This window comes from Tupaia chinensis, unplaced genomic scaffold, assembly GCF_000334495.1.
Source record: "Tupaia chinensis unplaced genomic scaffold, TupChi_1.0 Scaffold146650_1, whole genome shotgun sequence".
Taxonomy (NCBI): domain Eukaryota; kingdom Metazoa; phylum Chordata; class Mammalia; order Scandentia; family Tupaiidae; genus Tupaia; species Tupaia belangeri.
Window position 1 is genome coordinate 1,855,737 of NW_006206507.1, and position 5,036 is coordinate 1,860,772.

General features: G+C 37.2%; 1 pseudogene; it reads right to left on the reverse strand.

The window, feature by feature from the left end:
- Window positions 1–1,300: 1,300 nt before the first annotated feature.
- The window catches only part of LOC102475402 (pre-mRNA-splicing factor CWC22 homolog), a 7,764-nt pseudogene continuing 4,028 nt past the window's right edge, over window positions 1,301–5,036 (reverse strand).

Consider the following 5,036-nt stretch of genomic DNA (forward strand, 5'->3'; position numbering starts at 1 on the left):
ATAGTGAAAAATTTTAAAAAAAAAAAAAAAAAAAGATTGGCTTGAAGTAGATCATGTGTGATTCCATCATGAGTTAACTAGAATTTATGTTGCACGTAAGGCAATCTTTCCTGTTGTAAAACTACCTTATTATACTTACATATATTTGGAAATATATGAATAAATATGAAATTAAAAATATTTTTGTTAAATTTGTATTTTGTCAAATGACTAATGACACAGACAAGAAATTTTTTTTTTGACAGGTTTTTGCTTTAGGCTTATGCGCTCACTAGAAAGACAGAGAGAGACAGAGAGTCAGAAATTGAAAAATCAGCCCCCCCCAGGGGGTGGTGGCCATGGTACAATCCCTTCTCCTCCATTTTCTCGGGATCCTGGACACACATGCACACACACCCAGTGTGAGTTTACTCACGGGGTCTACTCAAACTGCAGTCGACTACATGGGAGTGCAGTGACATAGCCTTTACACCAACTGATGGTCCCAACAAGAAATATTTAGAATTAGACTGAGCTTCAAAACCAGCTGTATCATTTACTGTATAACCTTGGCAAATTAATTAACTTCTTTGAGCTCAATTTCCACATTTGTAAAATGATGGTAATAATGACTATCTCCTGTGCTATTAAGATTAATGAGATAACAGCTATCACAGTGAATGGTACTTTTGGGTGTAATGATTTACATCACCAACATTTAAAAAGGTACTTAGCACCTGAAAGGTATTCAACAAACTTGAAATCGTTTCAGTATTTATGGTGTCCACATCACAATGGTTAAAATCTATTAATATAAAGAAAGTTGTACCTGCACTATTTTCTTATTAAATATATTCAATAAAAATTTTTATTGGCTCGACTAGTTGAAAATCCAAAATCTGGGTACAACTGAATGCAGGACTCCAAGGTTATCATTATGTGTTTATTTTTCTAACTTTTAGTTTTTTTCTCTACTAATTTGTCATGTTTATAGGGTGACTTGCTCCACATGGTTAAAAAGATTGATGCCGGCAGCTTCATGCTTTCAGATGCTGACACTTAGTGGCCTCGGAGGGACAGTGAGCCTTCCTCTCATAGATGTCCTCTAATGGGTTCTCCTCAGGCTGGGTGCCTTCCATGCACCACTTTCTAAGGAATGGAGTGCTCTGAGAGATTTATTCTGGGTGTGTTCTCTTCCCTGGGTGAAGAGAATGGAACCTGTTTTGTTTTGTTTTGTTTTGTTTTCCAATCACATGAAATAAATTTCCAATGAGAAAGCAGGGTTACCTTTGGAAAAACCTGGAGTTAAACTATAAAGGTATTAAACCTCTGGTTTCTGTCCAACAATGACCTCTGATGTATTTTTGAGATGCTCAAGCAATTCATCCATTAAACCTCCAAGACCTATAGGAAGTAAAGAAGTTGATGACAAATCGAGTGTTTCTTAGATTATCTCAGGGTAATAGTCCTTCAAAGAATGACTGAAGGGCTTCATCCTTTAATTGTGCATTAAGTTTAGGAAGACCCAGATATCCACACAGTTCCTGGAAAAGAATTTTGACAAAAATCCTACTAGATGATGTAGTTGTTTCTTCACTCAGTTTTATACATTCAAGAACACTCCACGGAAGTGAATCAGTGTATAAGAGGTGAGTAAACATCTTAGCAACATTTTTCAATTTGTTTGTTTCCAAGCAATGAATGGTATCATACTGTTCCTTGAATATGTTGTCAAAGGATTCCATGTATTCTTCTTTTTTAGCATGCAAAATTGTCCAACTAATAAGCTATAAAAATGATCATAGGTCCTTTGTTGGGCACAGCGATCAAGTATCATGTTGCAGAGTTCTTTTGTTTAGGTTTCAGGAAATTCTATTTTCAGCCATTTGTGAGCACATTCATCTAAACTTGACTGAACAGCAAGATAAATTGTATGTCAAAATGCAACCAGATTAATTTCAGTTTTGTCATGAATTGTTACCTTTTACCTTCTTAGTCTTCTTCTCCATCTTCCTCATCCTCCTCACTACTTCAGCATCTTGGTCTGTATCTGAGTCACTCACTGTCTCCTTCATCAAGAATTTCCTTCCTGAATAGCTTTGTACTTGTCTTCATTCTCCATAAAATTCAGGTCCATATTGAAAACACTAAGAACATCTTGTGCATCATAGTCATCCTCCAAAGGCAGTATATGGGTGAACTGATCATCTTCTTCCATTAAGTCAAGTCCTTCTAGGATAACTGATGGCCCTTGAATCCATCCTTCCATACAGCAAACACCATTTCAATCAAATACTGAACTCTTTTGTCAATTTCCGACTCATGCAGAATGTTTCGAAGGTGTTCAAATATTGCATTGATTCCCCTTGGTGACATCTGTGTTAACTTGAGGCCACATTCCTTGAGAAAACCAGTAGCTATTTTGACACTATCATATGTTGGTCTTTCCAAGAGCAAAGTGAGCATCTCTAAGCATAAAACTCTGTGTGCCACATTATGGTTAATAAGATGTGCCACAAATTTGGAAGCAGTCAGAGAGAGTTGCTTCTCATTTCTTTGATATCCTGTTTGAAATTAAGAATTAACATTTTGAGGATTAATTCTCCGATTTGTGGAAATTTTGAGTTGATGATTGCCACCAATGCTACATAAACATAGGTGAAGATTGGAGAAGTACCCTGTGCTTGCAGGACATATCTGGACAGCAGTCCCCTTCCTCTAACTATATTTTCATGGAGAAGCTCTTGAAGGATAATAGTTATATTAGAAATGTTGACTTTAGGAACCAGCAGTTGGCATAATGGCTATGTTACTGGACTCCCATGTAGTTGACCATGGTTTGAGTCCCAGACCTGGTGGCTTAAACTCATGACAGACACATGTGTGTGTATGCCCAAGATCCCAAGAGGAGAATGGAGGAGAAAGGATTGTGGCGTGGCCATCCCTTCCTGGAGGGTTGGTGATTTCTCTCTTTCTGTCTCTCTGTCTCTCTCTCTCTTTCTGGCAAGCGCATGTACCCTATAGCAAAAAAAAAAAAAAAAAAAAAAAATCCCTCCAAAAAAAGAAATGAAGCTTTTTATAAAAATTTTTATTTATTTTTTATTTATTGTTATTTTTTATTTCAATTTCTTGTTTTTTTTAGGTGGTTTTTTTTTTTAGTTTTTTTTTTTTTTGAGAGGTCTTCGCTATAGGGCACGTTTGCTCACCAGACAGAGACAGAGAGACAGAGAGACAGGAAGCGAGAAATCACCCCCCAGGGGGGATGGTCACGCTGCAATCCCTTCTCCTCCATTCTCCTCTCGGGATCTTGGGCACGCACGCACATGCACCCGGCATAAGTTTTAAGCCACCAGGTCCAGGACGCAAACCGCGGTTGACTACATGGGAGTCCAGTGACATAGCCATTAGGCTAACTGCTGATCCCTCAATTTCTTTTTTACATTCAATCACATTATTTAGCTTCACAGTGAATATTTCAACCTGTGTACATTTCTTACCAGTCTAGTTTACAATATTGTAAAGTTATCCTCAACAGATAATAACTCATTTCTTTGTCCCTTAAATGCCTTGCCTCTCTATTTTCTCCTTAATGTCTTTCCTCAGACTCTACTCCTTCATTCTTAGTCTTTCTGCTGTTTGTATATAGAAATACCATAGATTTCTGTATGTTGATTTTTTATACTGCAACTTTACTGTATTCATGTATTACTTCCAGGAATTTTTTCATGGATATGGTTGGGTCTTCTATGTATACAATTATGTCATCTGCAAATAGAGATAGCTTCATCTCTTCTTTTCCTATTTGAATGCCTTTTATCTTATTCTCTTTTCTGATTGTGTTGGCGAGGACTACCAGTATTATATTGAAAAGGAGTGGAGAAAGTGGGCATTCTTGTTTTGTACCAGTTTTTAGTGGAAAAGCTTTCAGTTGTTCTCAAATTAAGGATGATATTTGCTATGTTTTTTTCATAAATAGCTTTTGTTGTGTTGAGAAATGACCCTTATATGCCGATTTTGCTGAGAGTCTAGATCATGAAGGGATGCTTGTATCTTATCGAATGCTCTTTTCTGCATCAACTGAATTGATCATATGATTTTTATCTATCTTTCTTTTAATATGGTGTATTGCGTTTATGGTTTCGCTTTTGTTTAACCAACCTTGCATCCCTGGAATAAAGCCTACCTGGTCATGATGTATACTCTTTTATATAAGTTGTTAGATATGATTTGCTGGTATCTTATTGAGAATCTTTGCGTCTATATTCATCAGAGATATTGGTCTATAGTTTTCCTTCTTTGTCCTGTCCTTACCTATTTCAAGGATAAGGGTGATAGAGGTTTCATAGAATAAATTATGGAGAGAGTCACTCTTTTGGATCTTTAGAAATAACTTCAGCAGAATGACAGTTAACTCTTCTTTAAAAGTTTTCTAGAAATTAGGGACCAGCAATTGGCACAATGGCTATGTCACCGGACTCCCATGTAGTCATCCATGGTTAGGGTCCCGGACTCTGGCTTAAACTCACGCTAGGCGTGTGTGCGTGCGTGCCAAGATCCTGAGAGGAGAGTGTAGGAGAAGGGATTATAGTTTGGTCATCCCCCCAGGGGGTAATTTCTCACTTTCTGTCTCTCTGTCTCTGTCTCTGTCTTTCTGGTGAGTACATGCTCCCTATAGTAAAAACCCTCCCCCCCACCAAAAAAAAAAAAAAAAAGTTTTGTAGAATTTAGAGGTGAAGCCATCGAGACAAGGACTTTTCTTTGCTTGGAGGTTATTTATTACTGATTCGATCTCCTGGCTTGTTATGGCCTGTTCAGACTTTCTATATCATCCTGGCTAAATCATGGCTGGTCATATGTGTCCAGGCATTTGTCTATCTTATCCAGATTTTCTTATTTCTTGGCATAAAATTGTTAATAGTATCCTCTAATGATGTTTTTATATTTCTCTTATGTCTGTTGTTATATTGCCTGCTTCATTGCAAATTTGATTTACCTGGTTCCTTTCTCTCTGTTTCTTTTTTTTTTTTTGGAGAGATTTTCACTGTAGGGCACGTGCG